At 39.8% G+C, this 25,696-nt stretch overlaps 1 long non-coding RNA gene across 1 annotated transcript in view; it reads right to left on the reverse strand.

Moving 5' to 3' along the window:
- Positions 1-25,696, reverse strand: part of LOC118006893 — a 97,409-nt gene that overhangs the window by 17,701 nt on the left and 54,012 nt on the right. The window contains exon 2 of the long non-coding RNA XR_004678219.1: positions 3,490-3,530. This is a non-coding gene — a long non-coding RNA (uncharacterized LOC118006893). The remainder of the gene's footprint in view (positions 1-3,489; positions 3,531-25,696) is intronic.

Genomic DNA, 25,696 nt, shown 5'->3' on the forward strand with positions numbered 1-25,696 from the left:
AATTTTCTAGGAATGGAATTGCCCAGTTAATGTTTATATTTAACTGCATCTTTATTAAAGATTGCAAAAATGCTTCCCAAACTAAGTAAACCAATTTGTAGTCTACCACCAATGCCTTTGAGTTCCTGTTTCTCTATGTTCAACTCATACCAACATTTGTTGTTTTCAGACTTGAATAATATTTGCCAATCTGAGAGTGGTAAAATGATGTTTCATTATTATTTGAATTTTCATCCCCCTGATTACAAATGAGGCTAAAGAACTTTCCATATGGCTTATTAACCACTGAGAATTTCTCTTCTCTGAATTATCTGCTCATCCTTTGCCCATGTCTCTTTTGGGTTGTTTTCCTTGTAAAACTTGCCTGTAAAACCATCTGGGCCTAGTGCTCATTTTATAAATAGATTTTAGATTATTGGTTCTACTTCTTTAGTGGTAATGCTTTCTATTTCTTAAGGCAATTTAATAACCTAAATGTTTTAGTAAGAAATGAATGATTTTCCTAACTCTGGATTTTGTCTGTAATTTTGAATGCTATTTTAGCTAGGTGTAAAATTATAGATGACTATTAATTTCTCCTATTATTTTGAAGATATTATTCCAATGTTATTGCTGTTGCAAAGCTCACTGTCTGTCTTATTGTTAGTATTGTGATAATCTGGCTTTTTTCCCCTACCTTTTAAATGTTTTCTTTGTTTCTTTGCCTGCAGTTTCACTATGTATGTCTGGATGTGGGCTTATTTTTGCTTACCCTACCCAGAACATGTTGTATTTTTTAAATTTAGGAATCATGTCTTCAATTCATTATGGAAAATTCTGTTATTATCATGCAAATATTGCCTCTCTGCCAATCTCTCAATGTCTCTTAACCCCTCTTCCCTTTTGTCTATTCCTTTCTCTCTTCATGCTTCATTCTGATCAATATGCTCAGATTTACTTTGTCACTAAGCCTCTCTTTGGCTATCTAGAGTTTACATTTAATTTGTCCAATGGGTTTTTAACTTCAATAACCATTTTTTTAATTTCTAGAAATTCTATTTGGATATTTTTCAAATGTCTGCTCTTCTCTAAAAGTATCTTGTTCTTTTTCTGATTTTGATCACTTCTTTTGTCTTTCATTATGTTAAACATATTTTTATAGTCTTCCATTAATTATTCTATCATTTCAAGTCCCTTGAGCTTTAATAAACCTATTTGTTAGGTCTGTGGACTCTTGGCTCATGGTGGATTTTGTCCTCAATTATTATCATTAAATTTTAAAACTATTAATAATATATCAGTCAGATTCCTGGCAGGAAACATAGGACACATCAAATAGAGTATTTATGGAGAGTTTCATAAAAGGACTATTTCCAAATGTCTGGGCATGATAAGAGCAGCCAAACAATAGTGAAACATGAAGTTGTTGCTATCCCACCATAAGTGGCACAAGGAGGAAGTGATTCCCAGACCTGTAGGTAGAAGACAGGTCTGCCCAACAGGAGCCGTGGTCTTTGGTAGCGGTAGGCTGACACTGCCAACCAGTGATGCAGAACAGGTGTGGCTGGAGAAAAAATATCATGACCTTGCTTAACTATTGTCCTTCAATCTCCTGCCATTACCTCCCACTGGCTGAACCCAGTGAAAAGCCAGGAAGCCCAGGCGATGCAATATATAGAGGTCCATCTACTGGGGAACAAAGCAGGGTGGAGAAGGATGGAGCAAAGGTCTAGAGGGGCAACCAGAGGACACTGGGCACCATTGTAAGCTCGTGTTCAGTGTTGTTTTATCTGTTAGAAGCCCCTGTTGCTTGGGGGGGGGGGCATACCCATCCAGAGAAACTTTATATTTGCTTTCTACATATGCCTTAAGGGTATCACCGGCCTAGACTCAAGTTCGGTGTTAGTTTTCAACACCAGAATTCCTGATCCAGAAGAATAGTCTAAATTCTAACCCTAAATCATGTGAGATACAGATCCATCATTATACAATCTAAAGGGAGATAATTTTTACTTTTACCCAAAGCACATTCATGAGCAGAACAGTTTTTTGTTGTTGTTGCCTTATTATGATAATAGATGGGACTTTTCAACCTTGTCCCTATATATGCAGCCCTTTAAGAATCTTGGCTTTATGCAGGGATTTTGGTTCCTACTATCTACGTTGCATAAATTGAAGACCTTATATTCAGTCGTCACTGCATGGGTGGTAAAATTCAAACCCCTAGCTTACCCAGACTGAGAACCTCCTTACCCACCAGCCAGTTACATGCTTCCCACTCTGCTATAATTTTCATCACAGAGATACAAGGGGAAATATGAGAACAATCTATGTTATTTTCATCTATGTAAGAAATTAAGCATCACTAACATTTTATATAAATACTGACACTGGCATGGTCATTCAGTTACATGCCAGATGGTCACAGTCAATCCATAAGATGTCCTGAAGGAAGAGGAGGATATGAAAATGTTGAGGGACTGACACTCTTTGATTCAGCCTTGGCATTTTGTGACATTTCAGCTTATGTATTACAAGATGTCATCAAGTTTTCTTTTATAAAAATAAGACCTTTAATGGTAGAATCTTTATAAAGCTTTGCAAACAAGGTGGTACACATTCCATTGTGTTTGTTACGGAATTTTCTGGTTAACTTGTGGCAAAGTACTTGAAATAGTTATCAACTTAAAAATTAGTTAATTATTTTTCTTTCATCAGAAGGCTGTTGTCCTCATTTTCTGGCAAAGAACAGAAGCTTTGCCTGATGACAAGTGGCTATCATTAGTTGGCTACTTACAGACTTAAAATTAATGCACTAATGTGTCTCTTCAAGGTACATAATAACATTTTGGCAAAATGTGCAAAAGTAGCTGATTTTTTTTTTCAGAGATATTTTATGGAGAGAACATTTCCAAAAGAAATGTTTGGAAAAATGTCCAGCCTTATGTAATTTTTGTCACCAAAAATGATATAAGCATATCACTTATAAAAATATTATCATAAATATATACAGACAAGCCTCGAAATGGAATATTCTAAACTGAAAAATATCTTTAAAATGCAAAGGTTGACTGGCTTTTAAGACCACTAAAATATACGCAAATGCAAAATTTTCATAAATTGGCAAGGACTGATTTGTATCATGGAAAATGGAAATTAATAACCAAATTACAACAAAAACTTTGGCATAAATGGTGAATGGATTTTTTTTAAAAATGAGCACCACGAATCAGAAGCAGTAGGTAATGAAGGTCTTATAAAATGCAGTGACGGATTTCAGAGCGCAGAAGCTGAGGTCATCACTCTTTGCAGTTGGAGATCTAAGAGATATATTTTCACGGTCACTACAGCAATACAATAGACAAAGCTGCCAGGTGCTGCCAGGTTCTGTGTGAGGTTCAGGGCCACCAGGATAAGTGAAGTCATTCCTGCCTTTCATTCAGTTGTAAATAAATTTGCTGGCACAGGCCTGCATCAGCATCTTAAATGCCTACACAGCAGCCCACCTACCTGTTTGCTGAGTATGGAGGGACATCTGCACAGCACACAGCCTATAAACAGTGAAGACAGGGCATAAGTGGAAGGCAAAACAGAAGGAAAATCCAACTACACAGATGCTTCTCTCAATTTTTCAAATGCTTTTCTCTTCCTTGTATCTCATCGAGTTCTTGGTCTATGACCAAATATTATTTGGAAAACGTAAGGCCCATATGTTTATACAGGTAAAGTTTTGTTTTTGTTTTGTTTTTTGTAAATGCTCTTTTATAGTATATTGGGCTGTTTTCCAAATCCTTGACCAAACATGATGCTAGAAATGATGAGATCACTTCTGTGAGGTGATTCTGCTGGGAAAAATGTTTGGTACTACATCCACAGTTGAATTTTTATTAAATTTTATTCTACAGGCTATGCTCTCATTGGCTCCTACACAAATTTCCTAGCTCTAGCTTCATTTTGTTGATTAATGATTCTAACTTTCAATTTAATTATCAAATTTGTTGATACGAGACTTAAAAACCACATATAGTAGGGGCGCCTGGGTGGCTCAGTCGGTTAAGCATCTGCCTTCTGCTCAGGTCATGATCCCTGGGTCCTGGGATCGAGCCCTGCATCGGGCTCCCTGCTCAGTGGGGAGCCTGCTTCTCCCTCTCCTCCCTGCTTGTATTCTCTGTCTCTCCTTCTCTCTCTCTCTCACATAAATAAATAAATAAAATCTTAAAAAAAAAACACAAAAAAACCCCACTTATAGTAGAAAGTCTAAAAATCCTTGGCCTCAACCATATGCTAAAAGTAGAGATTCCCAACATTTATGAAATAAGATAGTGCCTAATACTCTAAATATATTGGGTTTCCTAATACACAACCTCTATTCCACCCTCTTCACCATCAAAAAAAAAAAAAAAGTATTTGTAACATCTCTTTATTTGAAAAGTAAATTTATTTTTAAGTTGTACTTTTAACATAGATTAGTCCTTAAAGTAATCAAAGATAATTGAAGGTGTATAAAAACAAAAGGCCTAGATTAAAGGACAGGTACACTTATGTTGCCTTCTTGTGTTAAGTATAGTAAAGTACTAGGCTAATCCTATACTTTACTATTAACCTACTAATATAACTCTTTACTACTATACTATACTATACTGTATGGACCCATAGAGGGCCCATATATGAGTTACTATAATGCCAGCTACTGAAACAAATATTTAGACTGTTAAAGGCATAGAAATTAAACACTCATTTTTTACTCATATACAGTCCAGTCAGTGGTGAAAAGGAAACCTAGGATAATGGTATTATGATTAAGAAAGTGGTTTTTATAGGGAGACATCTGGGTTCAAAACCTCAACTCTACCACTTAATAATGGTGAAACCTTTGGCACTTTACTTAACCATTCTGTATCAGAGATAGGCAGAGACTAAGGAGACACAATTAAATTCAACATGAGATCCAGGACCAGAAAAAGGCTCTTAGGGGCGAAACCAGAGAAAGTCACAAAAGAGCTGTAGGTTAGTTAATAGTGCTGTGTCAAAGTCGATTTCCTGGCTTTATTTTTTTTTAAGATTTTATTTATTTGACAGAGAGAGAGCACAAGCAGGGGGAATAGCAGGGAGGGGAAGAGGGAGCGCAGGGAGTGATGTGGGGCTCAATCCCAGGACCCTGGGATCATGACCTGAGCCGAATGCAGAAGCTTAACCGACTGAGCCACCCAGGAACCACCCATTTCCTGGTTTTAACTGTCATACAATGGCTATGCAAAATGTAAGCATTAGGGGCAGCGGTGTAAAGGCTTTATCTGGGGGCACCTGGGTGGCTCAGTCGTTAAGCGTCTGCTTTCGGCTCAGGTCATGATTCCAGGTCCTGGGATCGAGCCCTGCATCGAGCCCTGCATCGAGCCCTGCATCGAGCCCTGCATCGAGCCCTGCATCGGGCTCCCTGCTCAGTGGGAAGCCTGCTTCTCCCTCTCCTGCTCCCCCTGCTTGTGTTCCCTCTCTCGCTGTGTCTCTCTCTCTGTCAAATAAATAAAATCTTTAGAAAAAAAAAAGGCTTTATCTGGGAACTCTCTGTACTATTTCAGGAGCTGTTCTCTATGTCTAAAATTCTTTACAAGTAAAAAGCTTAAAAAAGAAACATTTAAAAGATCTTTTAGTGTAGTGGCATTTTGTCTGACCCTGTCATCTGGTAGCAAGGTTGTGAGCATGGCACCTAACCTATAACTGTCACTTCAGTTTAGTTATTGGTGGGTTCACAAGTGGCCTCAGTTAATCTGGCATTTCCAAGCTTTGCAACTCTTGTCCTCGGGGAGGGAAAGGTCTGCAGAACACATGAATAAAGAAGAGGGGCAGCAGGAAATTTGCAAAGAAAGAAATGATGGGTAACTCCTGTCCCCTCAAAATCCCCTAATGGAAAGAGGATCCAGAGGATAGCTAACTTTCTTTCACAGCAGGGATTGGATCGGAGTCTGATGGCATCATCAGTATTGACAACAGCAGTAAAAACAAGGAAAAGCCCATATCTGCCATGAAGACATTTTGAAAAGGTACCTCCATGTTCATAGTTGAGGCTACTTGACCCAGTGGGTGATTTGTATAGTCCATTTTTCCTTCTCCTTTTGTGCCCTCTGCCTTACATGTCCAGGGTACCTGGATTCCGAAATGCTGCATGAACTGCTCTGGTGTCTCTATTGTGTGGTCTGCAGCAAAGCAATGGAAACCGAGAGGCAGAAGGCAGTAATTGGCTTATCTCATGTTTTGACACAGAGACAAATCTATTCTCTGCTGTCGTTCACGTGAGGCTTCTCCAAACTGTGTGGCTTTCATGTCAGATTCGTCTGACAGCTAGTAAAGACTCCAGGGAGGTTGGAATTTATCTGCACCAAGTGAACTGACATGAAAGGGTGAGAGAAGAGGGATGCAGTTAGAATACAAAGCCAGGCTGGGACTTAACTGCCTCTCTAGACCTCGGGGGTTGGGGGGAGGTTTCTTCCTCTTCTGACACTGGAAAATGAAGGAAGCATTTCCTGCCTCGACCATTTCCACCTGGAGTGAGTGGCGCTTTCCCACTCTAGGCATGGCCTCGAGATCAGTTATTTGGGTCATTATCTTTGCCTCAGTTGCAAGATGGGGGTGGCAGAAGGGCAGAGACCTGTCAGGAGGGATACATGAGTTCACACCTATAAAAAACTTAAAACCGTGCCAGGCACCTTGTAAGCTCAGTCAGTATTAGCCACTGTTGTTCATGAGGATACTATTATTGCTACCAGAACACTGTATGGGGGAGGGGGTATATGAAGTGAACAGGAGATAGGCTTTGCGGTCAGAACACGTGGATCAGGGGCGTCTGGGTGGCTCAGATGGTTAAGCGTCTGCCTTCGGCTCAGGTCATGATCCCAGGGTCCTGGGATCGAGCCCCACATCGGGCTCCTGACTCAGCGGGGAGTCTGCTTCTTCCTCTCCCTCTGCCTCTCCCACTGCTCATGCTCTCTCTCTCTCTCTCTCTCTCTCTCTGTATCTCTGTGTCTCAAATGAATAAATAAAATCTTTAAAAAATAAATTAAAAAAAAAAAAGAACACGTGGATCAGGATACCGATTCCAGCACTCCCTAGTTGAGAGATCTGAAGGAAACGAAGTCTCAGTGGCCTTAACTATAAAGGGATAAGAGTGCCTTACTTCAGAGGTATTGATGAGGTTCACAAGAGAAAAAGGACCGGTTGCTTGATATAAAGTAAGCATTATTCCTATGAGCATTAAATCAGTGACCGGCAGAAGTCAGTGATGTTCTGAGTGCAGGCCCCTCCCAGGCTGCACTGGCGGCCATTGGTCCTTTTCTGTAATGGATGAGTGGATGGCCTCACACATACCCTGGAAAGCTGGGGGTGGAAGAATCTTGAAAATCATCTGGCTTCCTTGTTTTAAACATTTTAAGCACACGGCTGTTGGGCAGCAAGCTACACCCAGACCTCACTCACTTGGCTCGTTTCCAGCCCAGCTTTCTCCCAGGTTCTGCGATTAGGCTGAGCCCAAGTAAACAAAGACTGGCGAGCTGGGTGAAGTCATTTGGGACAAAACTAATAGAATTTTCCCAGCTGTGTTTGTTTTGTTTACACCATCTACCCATTCTTATTTAGAGACTGTTATCTGACAGCTTTGAAGTACACACACAAATGAAGGGTGGAATTAGTACTCAGAAACTGTGAAGCCCAAGATTATAGCCTTTCTTGTATGATTTTATGCCAGGAGTCAGCAAACTACAGCCCCGCATTCTAAAATCAGACCATCTTCTATTTTTGTGAATAAATCTCTTGGAACACTAGCACGCTCCCTCGTTCACGTACCAGCTGTGGGCGTATTCACACTGGAAGAGTCACCGAGGAGTAACAGCCAACGCTGTATGGTCCCACAAAGCCTAAAATAGTTACTCTCTGGCCCTCTACAGTAGAAGTTTGTGGACCCCTGGTCTCGGTCCACAAACTAATGTAGTAGACAAGAGCATTAAACATCATTTGCTCAAATGGATATCTTTTAAAATGTGGACACCAGGCTTAGAGAATTTAGCATAAAAGTCATAATTCTCAATACTTCTTTTTTTTTTAGGATTTTATTTACTTATTTGTCAGAGAGAGAGAGCACAAGCAGAGGGAGAAGCAGGCTTCCCGCTGAGCAGGGAGCCCGACGCGGGACTCGATCCCGGGACTCCAGGATCATGACCTGAGCCGAAGGCAGTCGCTTAAAACCAACTGAGCCACCCAGGCGCCCCATTCTCAATACTTCTTAAAGAATGAAGGCCACTGGGTAAATCTGTTCTCTAACATCAGTGCAGTAAAAAGAAAATATGAAACTCAAATATGCCCGTCCACTCTGAACATCACAGAAATGTAATATAAGTAAATAGTTGTGAAGTATTCCACATTCCTTGCAAAAAAAGATTCTATAAAAGAGCACAGAGAAATAGGTGAATAGGCCATGTGTCATATGCTTCAAAGTAAAGTGTCTAATGCCAGTCAAGTTATTCTCTTTATAAGTGGACATCAAAACACAGTGGAAGCTTGCAAGCATCATGGGATGGTGCAGACACTTGGAAACTACCATGGCTGAGAAACAGGGTAGATGTTACTTTAATTATCAGCATCCGCCTCCTCAAATTCACACAGAACTTTTAACAAATGATTACAGTCATCAATTTAGCTACTAAAAAGAAAGTTAAATAAAAAAACACAATCTCGTAAAGCCTTCTAAAAGTCTACCCAAACCATCAGTCTTTCTCAGATAAACTCTCAGGTGCTCCACTTTCAATTTGAGAGAACAGAAACATATTTTTAGTCCTGGGAAGATAACGGTCATTTTCTCTCCTGATGGGGTCAAAGCCTTCTGATTGGTGTGACCTGTAGAAAAGCTCTTGGTTGCCACTTAGATTTTAAAATACTGCATTTTCGGGGCGCCTGGGTGGCTCAGTCGTTAAGCGTCTGCCTTCGGCTCAGGTCATGATCCCAGGGTCCTGGGATCGAGTCCCACATCAGGCTCCCTCCTCGAGGGGAAGCCTGCTTCTCCCTCTCCCACTCCTGCTGCTGGTGTTCCTGCTCTCGCTATCTCTGTCTCTGTCAAATAAATAAATAAAATCTTTAAAAAATAAAATAAAATACTGCATTTTCTCCTGCAAAACTTCTCATTCACATACTAATTGAATTTCCCAATAAGCTGAGAGGCTTGGACAAAATGAAGAAATTGTACTGATCATCTAGTGTCGTGACTGAGAAGTTAGGCTCTCGAGTCAGAAAGCCCTGGTGCCACATGTAAGACTTTATGCAAGCCAAAATCCCTGAGGCTCAGTTGCTTCATCTGTAAAATGGATATTAATAATAGCACTACCTCATAAGGTTTTTGTGAAGATTAAATGAGATAAAGCATAAGAAGTGCTTAGAAAATTGGGGCACCTGGGTGGCTCAGTCAAGCATCTGCCTTCGGCTCAGGTCATGATCCAAGGGTCCTGGGATCGAGCCCCACATTGGGCTCCCTGCTCCGCGGGAAGCCTGCTTCTCCTTCTCCCACTCCCCCTGCTTGTGTTCCCTCTCTCACTGTGTCTCTCTCTCTGTCAAATAAATGAATAAAATCTTAAAAAAAAAAAAAAAAGAAGAAGTGCTTAGAAAATTACCTGGACAGAGGAAGTGCTCAATACTTTTAACTGCTTAAGCATTATCTTTAGCATGATTTTAATAAAGTTAAAATTAATAGCATTGCCATATTTGTAACAGGAAAGTATAAGATGAAATGTTGAGGGGTGTGTATGTGCTTGCGCATGCACACGTGTAAGAGAAATCCTCTCTCTAAACAATTCTTCTAATCTTGCTGAATTTTACTGGATTCTTGGCTTACACATTGGAATCACCTGGGGAAATTTAAATATCCTGATGCCAAGGCCACATTCCAGAGCAATCCAAAGTCTCTGAGCATAGGGTCTAAATCATCAGAATCTTTCCAAATTCCCAAGTGATTCCAATGTGCAGCCAAGATCCAAAACGACTGATCGAAAGTGACCTTTCTCGTGGGAAGTTAGTGGAATGTTGACATTACTATATAGCTCCTAGCTGAGATACAATATAGAATCCAACATCACAATCTTCCCACAAATCCCCCCCCAAAAAACAGATTTTATTGTAAAATCCAGCTCTTCTGGATTTCCTATTATTGAATGACACCATCAGTGTCATCCTACATTTCTTCTTCTGCCTCATTCTTCACATAAACTGAGGCTCCAAGTTCCATCAGTTGGGATCCATCTTGGTACCTTGTAACCATCTCTCCCTCCCTGTTACCTCAGCCTCATCTGAAGTTCAGATCATTATATTCTCTGTCTCAGACTGACACAATTATCTCACGGTTGGTCTCTATATCCCTGGTATGTCCTTATTCAACTTCTCTGTCTTAGTCTAGGTTCCCCAGAAGCAGATACAAAGATAAGGATTCAAAGACAAATAGTATTTTGGGGGAGGTGAACCCAGAAAACATCAGTAGGGCAGTAGTTTTAACCCACAAGGGGTAACAACTGAGGCCCCCAGGGATATTTGGCAATATCTGAATATATTTTTGTTTGTTACAATTTGGGGGGGTGCTACTGGACTGTAGAGGGTAGAGATCAGGAATGTTGTTAAACTTCCTACAATGCATAGGACATTCCCCTTACCCCCACCCCAACAACAACAACAGCAAAGTATTAGGTAATTTCAAATGTCAATAGTGCCCACGTTGAGACACCCTGCAGTTGAGAAGTAAGAAAGTGAAATAGGAAAGAGAAAGAAGCCAAATAAAAGTATATTATCTAACTAGTTAGCACTGTGGGCAACCATAGCTCAGTCCTGCTACTCTAGGAAACAGTATAGACCACATGCCTCAAAATTATCCTACACAAGGGGTGTGGGAGCAAGGGTATTTATATACTAACCACTGTAAGTTATCAGTGAGTGCTGCAGCAGTCGAAGTATGAGTTGTCTAATTCTCCCATATTTCTAGTCTGCTGTGTATGGGAGCAGGGAAAGAATAAGGTTTCATCAGTTAGAGAAGGCCATCACGCAGTTGGTCAGAAGTCTGCAATGGTAAATTCCAAGGTATATGGGTAGGACAGCATCTGCTAAACATCTTTCACATAAATGCCAGAAGAGTCATTCTAGAGCTTAATCAGAGCATTCTTCCATTGATTTTTCCTTTCTCCTTAAGATAAAAGCCAAGTTCTATAAGATGGCATACCAGACACTCCACGATGGAGCACTATCCATCCCACTAGTCCTGAATCCTCTGTATCAAACAGAATTGGACTTTATAACTCTAGGTTTCACATACCAACTACCTCTAGAACAGTGATTATCAACTTGGATGCACATTAGAATTACCTAGGGTGCTTTCAAGAAATATTCTTCCTGGAGACTTCTGGGGAAGACGATGGAACAGGAAGATCCTAAATTCACCCTGTCCCATGATACAACTAGATAACACCCACATCAGTGTAAATAACCCGAAAAAATGACCCAAAGCCTGGCAGAACAGACTCTTCACAGCTAAATGTAGAGAAGAGGCCACATCCAAGAGGGTAGGAAGGGCAGAGACACAGTTGGGAGCTAAATAGACTGGCAGGACTGTCCGAGGGAGAGAGGAACACCGTGGGCACAAAGAGGGGAGAGAAAGCAGACCTTCGCACAAAGCACCATAAGGCACAGGGAATCCCCATGGGGAAGATGAATCCCCTTAACATTTGGCTTTGAAACCGAAAGGGGCAGAATTTTGTGAGTTCTTACAATCAGTGGAGCTTAACACCCAAAACTTTGAAAATCGGCAGCCTTGGCCATGGGAGAGCCAGGAAGGTGAGAGGAAACTGAGTCCCCACCCTTTGAAAGCAGTTTGAAAAAACATCTTGGGGTATATGGGCAGGAGATTTATTTACTGACTTCAGAGCATGTGCTAGAGGGGCAGGGATTTTTTAGGGGACTTCTCCAGGAACAAAGGAACTGGCAGGTGTCATTTCCCTCCCCACTAGCCTAGACACATGGACATCTGTGGGAACCAGCACAACACAGCACTCTCCACCTAGCTTGCAAACAGTGTGGCCTGCCCATGCATGCTTCTGTGGACACACTCCTCCAGCCTGGCCTGGGCCCCAGGTTTCCTCCTACAGCAGGCCATTGAAAGCCTTGCTAATACCACATGCCCCACCCCCAAGGTCTTCTGCAAATCCACCCCCTCCAATGCCAGCCTCCTCCTGGGGAGCTGTAGTTCCCCTCCTGCAGTGGACTTGTGCAGATCTTGCTAGTACCACACACTCTGCCACCACGATCTCCTGTGGATTCTCTTCCTCCAGTCTGGCGGCAGGAGTTTTCTAAAGCAGTTTCAGTTCCCTTCCTAGAACAGACCTGTGCAAACCCTGCTAACACTGTGTGCCCCACCCCTACATTGTCCTGTAGTCCTGCCCCCTCCAATACCACCTTGGCCAGAGCCCAGTGAAAGTAGTGCCACATGTTTGGCAGTGTGCAAGCAACCCTGATGGGCCAGCACCACTCCAAAGTGACTTCTGCCCTGGGGAGAGGGGAAGATAACCACAGACGCCAGTCTGACTGTAGCCCAGCAGTGGGATGGGAGCTGACATCTGGTCTGACTGTAGGTCCTGCCCAACAACTGAAGCTTCTTAGCGGACAACACAGGAAAGCACACTGGAGTCCAGTGCTACTGCATCTCTGGCAAACACCTGGTTTGACTCAACTCAAGCCCAACGTGGCCCCAGATTGGCCAACTAACAATACGGGGACTAAACCCTGCCCATGACAGGCAAGGAGCGCCATTGCAGATGACTGGACTGAAGGCAAAAGCAGCTCAATCACAATAGTAGGGCACATGCCACACACATAAGAGACACCCCTGAAGTGCCAGGTTCTGGTGAACAGGGGACATTGCACTGAGGGCACTACAGGACCTCTTCTTCATAAGGCCACTACCTTCAAGAGCAGGAAATGTAGCTAACATTCCTAATACATAGAAATGGATACAGAGAGACAAAACGAGACAGAGAAATATGTCCCAAATGAAAGAACAGGACGAAATCACAGCAAGAGAGCTAAGTGAAATGGAGATAAGCAATATGCCTAACAGAGAATTTAAAGTAATGGTCATAAAGATACTCAGTGGATTTGAGAAGAGTGGAGGACCTCAGTGAGACCCTCAACAAAGAGACAGAAAGCATAAAAAAGAAATAATAAGAGATGAAGAATTCAGTAATGCAATAAAAATACAGTAAATGGAATAAATTGTAGACCAGAGGAAGCAGAAGAATGGATCAACAACCTGGAGGACACAGTAATGGAAAGCAATCAAGCTAAATAGGAGAGAGAAAAATAATAATAATAAAGAAGAACAGGTTAAGAGAACTCAGTGACACCATCAAGCATAACATTCACATCATAGAGATCCCAGAAGGAAAAGAGAGAGAATAGGGCACAGAAAATTTATTTGAAGAAATAATAGCTAAAAACTTCCCTAATCTAAGGAAGGAAATCAAAATTTAGATCAAAGAGACACAGAGAACCCATAACAAAATCAACCCAAGGAGATTCACACCAAGACATGTAACAACTAACATGGCAAAAAGTAGTGACAGAGAATTTTAAAAGCAGCAAGAGAAAAGAAAATAGTTATATATAAGGGAAACCCCATAATGCTATGAGCTGATTTTCAGCAGAAACTTTGCAGGCCAGAAGAAAGTGGCATGATATATTCAAAGTGCTGAAAGGAAAAAACCTGCCACCAAGAACACTCTATCCAGCAAGGCTATCATTGAGAATAGAAGGAGAGAGAGTTTCCTAGACAAACAAAAACTAAAGGAAATCATGACCACTAAACCACCCCACTAAACCACCCTACAAGAAATATTGAAGGGAACTTTTTTCAATGGAAAAAAAAAAAAACATAAGTAGGTATAAGAAAAGTAGGAAGCAGAAAGTCAGTAAAATTAAGTATATCAATAAAAATTAGTCAAAAGACTTACAAATTAAAAGGATGTAATGTATGACACCATATACCTAAAACATGGTAGGGAGAGGAATAAAGAATGGGTTCAAACTTAAGGGACCATCAAGTTAATATAGACTGCTATCTGCATAAGATGTTATATATAAACCTAATGGCAACCAGAAATCAAAAACCAGTAATAGATATACAAAAAATAAAGAGAAAGGTATCTAAGTATATCATTAATGAAACCCAGCAAACCATGAGAGAAAAGAACAAGAGAAGAAAGGAAAGGAGAACGACAAAAACAACCATAAAACAAGTAACAAAATGGCAATAAGTACATACCTATCAATAATTACCTTGAATGTAAATGGATTAAATGCTCCAATCAAAAGACATACGGTGATGGAATGGTTTAAAGGAAAAAAAAGACCCATCTATATGTTGCCTACAAGAGACTCATTTCAGAACTAAAGACACCTGCAGAGTGAAAGTGATGGGATGGAAAAGCATTTATCATTCAAATGGAAGTGAAAAGAAAGCTGGGGTAGCAATATTAATATCAGACAAAATAGGCTTTAAAACAAAGACTGTAACACACACAAAGCAGGACACTATATACTCATAAAGGGAACAATCCAACAAAAAGATACAACAATTGCAAATATTTATGCATGCAACATGAGACCATCCAAATACATAAAGCAGCTAATAACAAAAAAGGAAGTAATCAATAGTGATACAATAAATGTAGGAGACTTTAACACCCAACTTATGTCAATACATAGATCATCCAAACAGAAAGTCAAGAAGGAAACAGCAGTTTTGAATGACACATCGACAGATGGATCTAACAGATATATTCAGAACATTACATCCTAAAACAGCAGGATACATATTCTTTTCAAGTGCACATTGAACATTCTCCGAAAGAGATCACATATTAGGCCACAAAACAAATCACAACAAATTCAAAAAGATTAGTCATACCATGCATCTTTTCTTTTCTTTTTTTTTTTTTTTGAGAGGCATGCGCATTTTTTTATTATGTTATGTTAATCACCATACATTGCATCATTAGTTTTTGATGTAGTGTTCCATGATTCATTGTTTGCGTATAACACCCAGTGCTCCATTCAGTACGTGCCCTCCTTAATACCCATCACCAGGCTAACCCATCCCCCCACCCCCCTCCCCTCTAGAACCCTCAGTGTGTCTCGCAGAGTCCATAGTCTCTCATGGTTCATCTCCCCCTTCAATTTCCCCCCCTTCATTTTTTCCCTTCCTCTTATCTTCTTTTTTTTTTTTTAACATATAATGTATTATTTGTTTCAGAGGTACAGGTCTGTGACTCAACAGTCTTACACAATTCATGGTGCTCACCACAGCACATACCCTCCACAATGTCTATCACCCAGCCACCCCATCCCTCCCACCCCCCACCACTCCATCAACCCTCAGTTTGTTCCTGAGATTAAGAATTCCTCCTATCAGTGAGGTCATATGATACATGTCTTTCTCTGATTCACTTATTTCGTTCAGCATAATACCCTCCAGTTCCACCCACGTCATTGCAAACGGCAAGATTTCATTCCTTTTCATGGTTGCAGAATATTCCATTGTATATATATACCACCTCTTTTTTTTTTTTAAGATTTTATTTATTTACTTGAGAGAGAGAATGAGATAGAGAGCATGAGAGGGGGGAGGGTCAGAGAGAGAGGCAGACTCCCTGCTGAGCAGGGAGCCCGACGCGGGACTCGATCCCGGGACTCCAGGATCATGACCTGAGCCAAAGGCAGTCGCCTAACCAACTGAGCCACCCAGGTGCCTGACCTCTTCTTTATCCATTCATCTGTCGATGGACATCTTGGCTCTTTCCATAGTTTGGCTATTGTGGACATTGCCGCTATAAACATTGGGGTGCACGTACCCCTTCGGATCCCTACATTTGTATCTTTGGGGTAAATACCCAGTAGTGCAATTGCTGGGTCGGGTGGTAGCTCTATTTTCAACTTTTTGAGGAACCTCCATACTGTTTTCCAGAGTGGCTGCACCAGCTTGCATTCCCACCAACAGTGTAGGAGGGTTCCCCTTTCTCCGCATCCCTGCCAACATCTGTCATTTCCTGACTTGTTAATTTTAGCCATTCTAACTGGTGTGAGGTGGTATCTCATTGAGGTTTTGATTTGGATTTCCCTGATGCCGAGCAATGTTGAGCACTTTTTCATGTGCCTGTTGGCCATTTGGAAGTCTTGTTTGGAAAAATGTCTGTTCATGTCTTCTCCCCATTTCTTGATTGGATCATTTGTTCTTTGGGTGTTGAGTTTCAGAAGTTCTTTATAGATTTTGGATACTAGCCCTTTACCTGATATGTCATTTGCAAATATCTTCTCCCATTCGGTCGGTTGTCTTTTGGTTTTGCTGACTGTTTCCTTTGCTGTGCAAAAGCTTTTTATCTTGATGAAGTCCCAATAGTTCATTTTTGCCCTTGCTTCCCTTGCCTTTGGCGATGTTTCTAGGAAGAAGTTGCTGCGGCTGAGGTCGAAGAGGTTGCTGCCTGTGTTCTCCTTTAGGATTTGGATGGACTCCTGTCTCACATTGAGGTCTTTCAACCATTTGGAGTCTATTTTTGTGTGTGGTGTAAGGAAATGGCCCAGCTTCATTCTTCTGCATGTGGCTGTCCAACTTTCCCAACACCATTTGTTGAAGGGACTGTCTTTTTTCCACTGGACATTCTTTCCTGCTTTGTCAAAGATTAGTTGACCATAGAGTTGAGGGTCCATTTCTGGGCTCTCTATTCTGTTCCATTGATCTATGTGTCTGTTTTTGTGCCAGTACCATACCATCTTGATGATGACAGCTTTGTAATAGAGCTTGAAGTCCAGAATTGTGAGGCCACCAGCTTTGCTTTTCTTTTTCAACATGCCTCTGGCTATTCGGGGTCTTTTCTGGTTCCATACAAATTTTAGGATTATTTGTTCCATTTCTTTGAAAAAAGTGGATGGTATTTTGATGGGGATTGCATTGAATGTGTAGATTGCTCTAGGTAGCATAGACATCTTCACAATATTTGTTCTTCCAATCCATGAGCATGGAACGTTTTTCCATTTCTTTGTGTCTTCCTCAATTTCTTTCATGAGTATTTTATAGTTTTCTGAGTACAGATCCTTTGCCTCTTTGGTTAGATTTATTCCTAGGTATCTTATGGTTTTGGGTGCAATTGTAAATGGGATCGACTCCTTAATTTCTCTTTCTTCTGTTTTGTTGTTGGTGTATAGGAGTGCCACTGATTTCTGTGCATTGATTTTCTATCCTGCCACTTCACTGAATTTCTGTATGAGTTCTAGCAGTTTTGGGGTGGAGTCTTTGGGGTTTTCCACATAAAGTATCATATCATCTGCAAAGAGTGAGAGTTTGACTTCTTCTTTGCTGATTTGGATGCCTTTTATTTCTTTTTCTTGTCTGATTGCTGTGGCTAGGACTTCTAGTACTATGTTGAATAGCAGTGGTGATAGTGGACATCCCTGCCGTATTCCTGACCTTAGGGAAAAGCTCTCAGTTTTTCCCCAATGAGAATGATATTCGCTGTGGGTTTTTCATCGATGGCTTTTATGATATTGAGGTATGTACCCTCTATCCCTATACTCTGAAGAGTTTTGATCAAGAAAGGATGCTGTACTTTGTCAAATGCTTTTTCTGCATCTATTGAGAGGATCATATGGTTCTTGTTCTTTCTTTTATTAATGTATTGTATCACATTGATTGATTTGCGGATGTTGAACCAACCTTGCAGCCTAGGGATAAATCCCACTTGGTCTTGGTGAATAATCCTTTTAATGTACTGTTGGATCCTATTGGCTAATACTTTGGTGAGAATTTTTGCAACCGTGTTCATCAAGGATGTTGGTCTGTAATTCTCCTTTTTGATGGGGTCTTTGTCTAGTTGGGGGATCAAGGTAATGGTGGCCTCATAAAATGAGTTTGGAAGTTTTCCATTTCTATTTTTTGGAACAGTTTCAGAAGAATAGGTATTAATTCTTCTTTAAATGTTTGGCAGAATTCCCCTGGGAAGCCACCTGGCCCTGGGCTTTTGTTTGTTGGGAGATTTTTGATGACTGCTTCAATTTCCTTAGTGGTTCTAGGTATGTTCAGGTTTTCTCTCTCTTCCTGGTTCAGTTTTGGTAGTTGATACATCTCTAGGAATGCATCCATTTCTTCCAGGTTATCTAATTTGCTGGCATAGAGTTGCTCATAATATGTTCTTATAATTGTTTGTATTTCTTTGGTGTTGGTTGTGATCTCCTCTTTCATTCATGATTTTGTTGATTTGGGTCATTTCTCTTTTCTTTTTGATAAGTCTGGCCAAGGGTTTATCCATCTTGTTCATTCTTTCAAAGAACCAGCTCCTAGTTTCGTTGATCTGTTCTATTGTTCTTTTGGTTTCTATTTCATTGAGTTCTGCTCTGAACTTTATCATTTCTCTTCTCCTGCTGGGTTTAGGCTTTATTTGCTGTTCTTTCTCTAGCTCCTTTAGGTGTAGGGTTATGTTGTGTACTTGAGACCTTTCTTGTTTCTTGAGAAAGGCTTGTATTGCTATATCCTTTCCTCTTAGGACTGCCTTTGCTGCATCCCAAAGATTTTGAACAGTTGTGTTTTCATTTTCATTGGTTTCCATGAATTTTTTTAATTCTTCTTTAATTTCCTGGTTGACCCATTCATTCTTTAGTCGATGCTCTTTAGCTTCCATGTATTTGAGTTCTTTCTGACTTTCCTCTTGCGATTGAGTTCTAGTTTCAAAGCACTGTGGTCTGAAAATATGCCAGGAATGATCCCAATCTTTTGGTACCAGTTGAGACCTGATTTGTGACCTAGGATGTGATCTATTCTGGAGAATGTCCCATGGACACTAGAGAAGAATGTGTATTCTGTTGCTTTGGGATGGAATGTTCTGAATATATCTGTGAAGTCCATTTGGTCCAGTGTGTCATTTAAAGTCTTTATTTCCTTGTTGATCTTTTGCTTAGATGATCTGTCCATTTCAGTGAGGGGGGTGTTAAAGTCCCCCACTATTACTATATTGTTGTCGATGTGTTTCTTTGCTTTTGTTATTAATTGCCTTATATAATTGGCTGCTCCCAGGTTAGGGGCATAGATATTTACAATTATTAGATCTTCTTGTTGGATAGACACTTTAAGTAGGATATAGTGTCCTTCCACATCTCTTATTACAGTCTTTGGTTTAAAATCTAATTTGCCTGATATAAGGATTGCCACCCCAGCTTTCTTTTGGTGTCCATTAGCATGGTAAATGGTTTTCCACCCCCTCACTTTCAATCTGGGGGTGTCTTTGGGTCTAAAATGAGTCTCTTGCAGACAGCATATTGATGGGTCTTGTTTTTTTATCCAATCTGATAGCCTGTGTCTTTTGATTGGGGCGTTTAGCCCATTTACATTCAGGGTAACTATTGAAAGATACAAACTTAGTGCCATTGTATTGCCTGTAAGGTGACTGTTACTGTATATTGTCTGTGTTCCTTTCTGGTCTATGTTACTTTTAGGCTCTCTCTTTGCTTAGAGTACCCCTTTCAAGATTTCCTGTAGGGCTGGTTTTGTGTTTGCAAATTCCTTTAGTTTTTGTTTGTCCTGGAAGCTTTTTATCTCTCCTTCAATTTTCAATGACAGCCTAGCTGGATATAGTATTCTTGGCTGCATATTTTTCTCCTTTAGTGCTCTGAATATATCCTGCCAGTCCTTTCTGGCCTGCCAGGTGCCTGTGGATAGGTTTGTTGCCAATAATGTTTCTACCATTGTAGGTTACAGATCTCCTCCCGAGCTGCTTTCAGGATTCTCTCTTTGTCTCTGAGACTCGTAAATTTTACTATTATATGTCTGGGTGTTGACCTATTTTTATTGATTTTGAGGGGCGTTCTCTGTGCCTCCTGGATTTTGAGGCCTGTTTCCTTCCCCAAATTAGGGAAGTTCTCTGCTATAATACGCTCCATTATACCTTCTGCCCCCTCTCTCTTTCTTCTTCTAGGATCCCAATTATTCTAATATTGTTTTGTCTTATGGTATCACTTATCTCTCGAATTCTGCCCTCATGATCCAGTAGTTGTTTATCTCTCTTTTTCTCAGCTTCTTTATTTTCCATTATTTGGTCTTCTATATCACTGATTCTCTCTTCTGCCTCATTTATCCTAGCAGTTAGAGCCTCCATTTTTGATTGCACCTCATTAATAGCCTTTTTGATTTTGACTTGGTTAGATTTTAGTTCTTTTATTTCTCCAGAAAGGGTTTCTCTAACATCTTCCATGCTTTTTTCAAGCCCAGCTAGTATCTTTAAAATCGTCATTCTGAACTCTAGTTCTGACATCTTGCTAATGTCCATATTGATTAGGTCCCTGTCAGTCGGTACTGCTTCTTGTTCTTTTTCTTGAGGTGATTTTTTTCCGTCTTGTCATTTTGTCCGGAGGAGAATAGATAAATGAGAGAACAAAATGCTAACAGGGTAACAATGACCCCAGAAAAATATACACTAAATGAATCAGAAGAGACCTTCCAGAAAGTGGTCGCTTTTCTGTTCAGAGAGTTGCCGCTATTCTTTTCATCAATCTCCTGTTGAGTTTGTAGGTGTTCAGAATGGTATGATCCCTATCTAGCTGAATTCCTGGGACCAGAAGAAATTGAGGTCTCCTACTCCTCTGTCATCTTACTCCTCCCCCATGCATCTTTTCTGATCACAACACTGTGAAACTAGAAATCAACCACAAGAAAAAATCTGGAAGAACCACAAATACCTGGAGGCTAAATAACATGCTTCGTTTTGAGAGAGAGAGAGGAGGGGCAGAGGGAGAGGGAGAAAGAGAGAATCTTAAGCAGGCTCCATGCCAGCACAGAGCCTGACACAGGGCTCATTCTCACAACCCTGAGATCATGACCTGAGCTGAAATCAAGAGTCAGATGCTTAACTGACTGAGCCACCTAGGCACCCCTAAACAATTAGCTTCTAAACAATGAATGGGTCAACCAAGAAATCAAAAAAATGCATGGAGACAAATGAAAATGAAAACACAATGGTCCAAAATCTTTGGGATACAGCAAAAGGTGTTCTAAGAGTGAAGTTTAGAGCAATACAGGCCTTACTTAAGAAGCAAGAAAAATCTCAAATAAATAACCTAAGCTTACACCTAAAGGAGCTAGAAAAAGAAGAACAAAACACAAGCCAAAAGCAGTAGAAGAAAGGAAAGAATAAAGATCAGAACAGACATAAACAAAATAGAACTTTAAAAAAAAAAACACAATAGAACAGATCAATGAAACCAGGAGCTGGTTCCTTGAAAAGATCAACAATATTTATTGATAAATCTCTAGCCAGACTCATCAAAAAAGAAGAGGGAGTGAGAGAGAGAGAGCACTCCAATAAAATCAGAAATGAAGAAATAACAACTGACAGCACAGAAATATAAAGGATTATAAAACAATATTATGAAAAATTATATGCCAACAAACTGAACAACCCAGAAGAAATGGATACATTCCCAGAAACATATAGCTTCCCAAAACTGAATTAGGAAGAAATAGAAAACTTGAATAGACCAATTACTAACAATGAAATTGAATCAGTCATCAAAAAACTCACAACAAACAAAAGTCCAGGACCGAACACTTAAAGAGTTAATACCTATTCTTCTCAAACTATTCCAAAAAAATAGAAGAGGAAGGAAAGCTTCCAGATTTATTCTATGAGGCCAGCATTACCCTGATACCAAAACCAGGTAAAGACAGTACTAAAAAGGAGAGCTACAAGCCAACACCTCTCATGAACATAGATGCAAAAATCCTCAACAAAATATTGGCAAACCGAATCCAATAATACATTTAAAAAATCAATCACCACAATCAAGTGGGATTTACTCCTGCTTTGCAAGGGTGATTCAATATTCTCAAATCAATGATACATTACATTAACAAAAGAAAGGATAAAAATTATATGATCATTTCAATAGATGCAGAAATTGCATTTAACAAAGTACAACATCCATTCATGATAAAAACAAAGTTTAGAGGTAATATACCTTAATATAATAAAGGCCATATATGAAAAACCCACAGCTCACATCATACTCAATGGTGAAAAACTGAGAGCTTTTGCCCTAAGATCAGGAACAAGATAAGAATGTCCACTCTCACCACTTTTATTCAGTATAGTACACGAAATCCTAGTCACAGCAAACAGACAAAAAGAAATAAAAGGTATCCAAATTAGTAAAAAAGAAGTAAAACTTTCACTATTTGCAGATGACATGATACTCTATATAGGAAACCCTAAAGACTCCACCAAAAAATGTACTAGAACTGATAAATAAATTCTGTAAGGTCACAGGATACAAAATCAATATACAGAAATCTGTTGCATTTCTACACACTAATAATGAAGTAACAGAAAGAGAAATTAAGAATACAATCCCATTTACAAATCCCATCCCCCAAATAATAAAATACCTAGGAATAAATTTAACCAAGGAAGTGAAAAACCTATACTCTGAAAACTATAAAACATTGATGAAACAAAACAAAGAGGCAACCCACAGAATGGGAGAAGATATTTACAAATGACACTACAGATAAAGGCTGGTATCCAAGATCTTATATAAAGAACTTCTCAAACTCAACACCCAAAAAACAAATAATCTAATCAAAAATGGGCAGAAGACATGAACAGACACTTCTCCAAAGAAGACATACAAACAGCTAACAGACACATGAAAAATGTTCAACATCACTAGCCATCAAGGAAATTCAAATCAAAACCACAATGAGATATCACCTTACACCAGTGAGAATGACTAAAATTAACAAGGCAGGGAACAACAAATGTTGACGAGGATGTGGAGAAAGCAGAACCCTCTTACACTGTTGGTGGGAATGCAAGCTGGTACAGCCACTCTGAAAAACAGTATGGAGGTTCCACACAGCAATTGCACTCCTGGGTATTTACCCCAAAGATATAGACATAGTGAAAAGAAGGGGCACCTGCCCCCCAATGTTCATAAGCAGCAATGTCCACAATAGCCAAACTGTGGAAGGAGCCAAAATGCCCTTCAACAGATGAATGGACAAAGATGTGGTCCATATACACAATGAAAGATCACTCAGCCATCAGAAAGAATGAATACCTACCATTTGCACCGACATGGATGGAAGTGGAGGGGATTATGCTAAGTGAAATAAGTCAAGCAGAGAAAGACAATTATCGTATGGTTTCACTCATATGTGCAAAGTAAGGAATAGCGTGGAGGACCATAGGGGAAGGGAGGGAAAACTGAATGGGAAGAAATCAGAAGGAGAGATGAACCATGAGAGACTCTGGACTCTGGGAAACAAACTGAGGGTTTGGAAAGGGAGGTGGGTGGCAGGATGGGGTAGATGGGTTGTGATGAGCACTGGGTTTATAGGCAACTAATGAATCCTTGAACACTACATCAAAAACAAATTATGTACTATGTTGGCTAACTGAACATAATAAAATAAATAAATAAATAAATAAATAAATAAATAAATAAATAAATAAAAAATAAAACACTGATGAAAGAAATTGAAGATGATACAAACAAATAGAAAGATATTCCATGCTCATGGATTGGGAGAACAAATATAGTTAAAATGCTCATACTACACTAAGCAAGCTACAAATTTAATGCAATCCCTGTGTAAATATCAACAGCATTTTCACATAACTAGAACAAATAATATTAAATTTGCATAGAACCACACAAGACCCCAAACAACCAGAGCAATCTTGAAAAAGAACAAAAGTGGAGGTATCACAATCCCATATTTCAAGATATACTACACAAAGCTGTAGTAATCAAAACAATATGGTACTGGCACAAAATAGACACATAGATCAACAGAGAGCCCACAAATAAACCCATGATTATATGGTCAATTAATCTATGACAAAGAAGGCCCAAGAATATGTAAGGGGAAAAAGACAGTCTCTTTTCCCAACAAAGAGTGTTGGGAGAACTGGACAGCTACATACAAAAGAATGAAACTGGACCATTTTCTTACACCATACACAAAAATAAACTCAAAATGGATTAAGGACCTAAATGTGAGACCTGCAACCATAAAAGTCCTAGAAGAGAGCACAGGAGTAATTTCTCTGACATTGCCCATAGCAACAATTTTCTAAATATGTCTCCTGAGACAAGGGAAAGAAAACCAAAAGTAAACTATTGGGACTACATCAAAATAAAACTTCTGCATAGCAAACCATCAATAAAACTACAAGACAACTTACTGAACAAGAGAAGATACTTACAAATGACATATCCAATAAAGGGTTAATATCTAAAAATAGAGAACTTATACAACTCAACATCAAAAAACCCAAATAATCCAATTAAAAATGGGCAGAAGACATGAACATACATTTCTCCAAAGAAGATATACAGATGGCCAAGAGACACATGAAAAGATGCTCCCATCACTCATCAGCAGAGAAATATAAATCAAAACCACAATGAGATATCACCTCACACCTGTCAGAATGTCTAACAATCAACAACACAAGAAACAACGTGTTGATGAGGATGTGGAGAAAAAGGAACCCTCTCGCACTGTTGGTGGGAATGCAAACTGGTGCAGCCACCGTGGAAAACAGTATGGAGGTTCTTCAAAAAGTTAAAAATAGGGTTGCCTGGGTGGCTCAGTCGTTAAGCATCTGCCTTTGGCTCAGGTCATGATCCCAGGGTCCTGGGATCGAGCCCCACATCAGGCTCCCTGCTCAGTGGGGAGCCTGCTTCTCCCTCTCCCACTCCGCCTGCTTGTGTTCCCCCTCTCGCTGTCTCTGTCAAATAAATAAATAAAATCTTTTAAAAAAAAAAGTTAAAAATAGAATTACCATACAATCCTCTAATTCTGCTCCTGGGTACTTACCCATAGAAAATGAAAACACTAATTTGAAAAGATATATGTGCCTCTATGTTTGTGGCAGCATTATTCACAATGGCCAAATTATGGAAGCAACCCAAGTGTCCATCCATAGATGAACGGATAAAGAGGTGAGATAGATGATAGATAGATAGATAGATAGATGATAGATAGATAGATAGATAGATAGATAGATAGATAGATAAAATGGAATATTACTCAGCCATAAAAGACAATAAATTATTGCCTTTTGCAACATGGATGGCTCTTGAGGGTATAATGCTAAGTGAAATAAGTCAGTCAGAGAAAGACAAACACCATATGATCTCACTCATATGTGTAACTTAAGAAACAAAAGAATAAAGAAAAAAGAGACTAACCAGACTCTTAAGTATAGAGAACAAACTGATGGTTACCAGAGGAGAGGTGGGTAGGGGGTTGATTGAAATAAATTAAGGGGATTAAGAGTATACTCATCGTGATGAGCACTGAGTAATGTATAGAATTGTTGAATCACTATGTTGTACACCTGAAACTAATATAACGCTCTATGTTTTCTACATTGGAATTAAAATTTAAAAATAAAATAAAGTGAGCAAGGAGGCTCACAACCTCTATGACTAGCCTATCAAAAAAAAATAAAAGAAATACTTTTCCTGGGGTGACACCCCCAGAGATTTTGATTTAACTGATCTGGGACTTGGCCTGGACACTGGCATTGTTTATAGCTCCTCTGGTGATTCTAAGGTATAACCAAGGTTGATAAACAACATGCTAGAATTTTGTTTCTTG

The sequence above is a fragment of the Mirounga leonina genome, unplaced genomic scaffold, assembly GCF_011800145.1.
Source record: "Mirounga leonina isolate KUSES-001 unplaced genomic scaffold, KU_Mleo_1.0 Mir_101595, whole genome shotgun sequence".
Taxonomy (NCBI): domain Eukaryota; kingdom Metazoa; phylum Chordata; class Mammalia; order Carnivora; family Phocidae; genus Mirounga; species Mirounga leonina.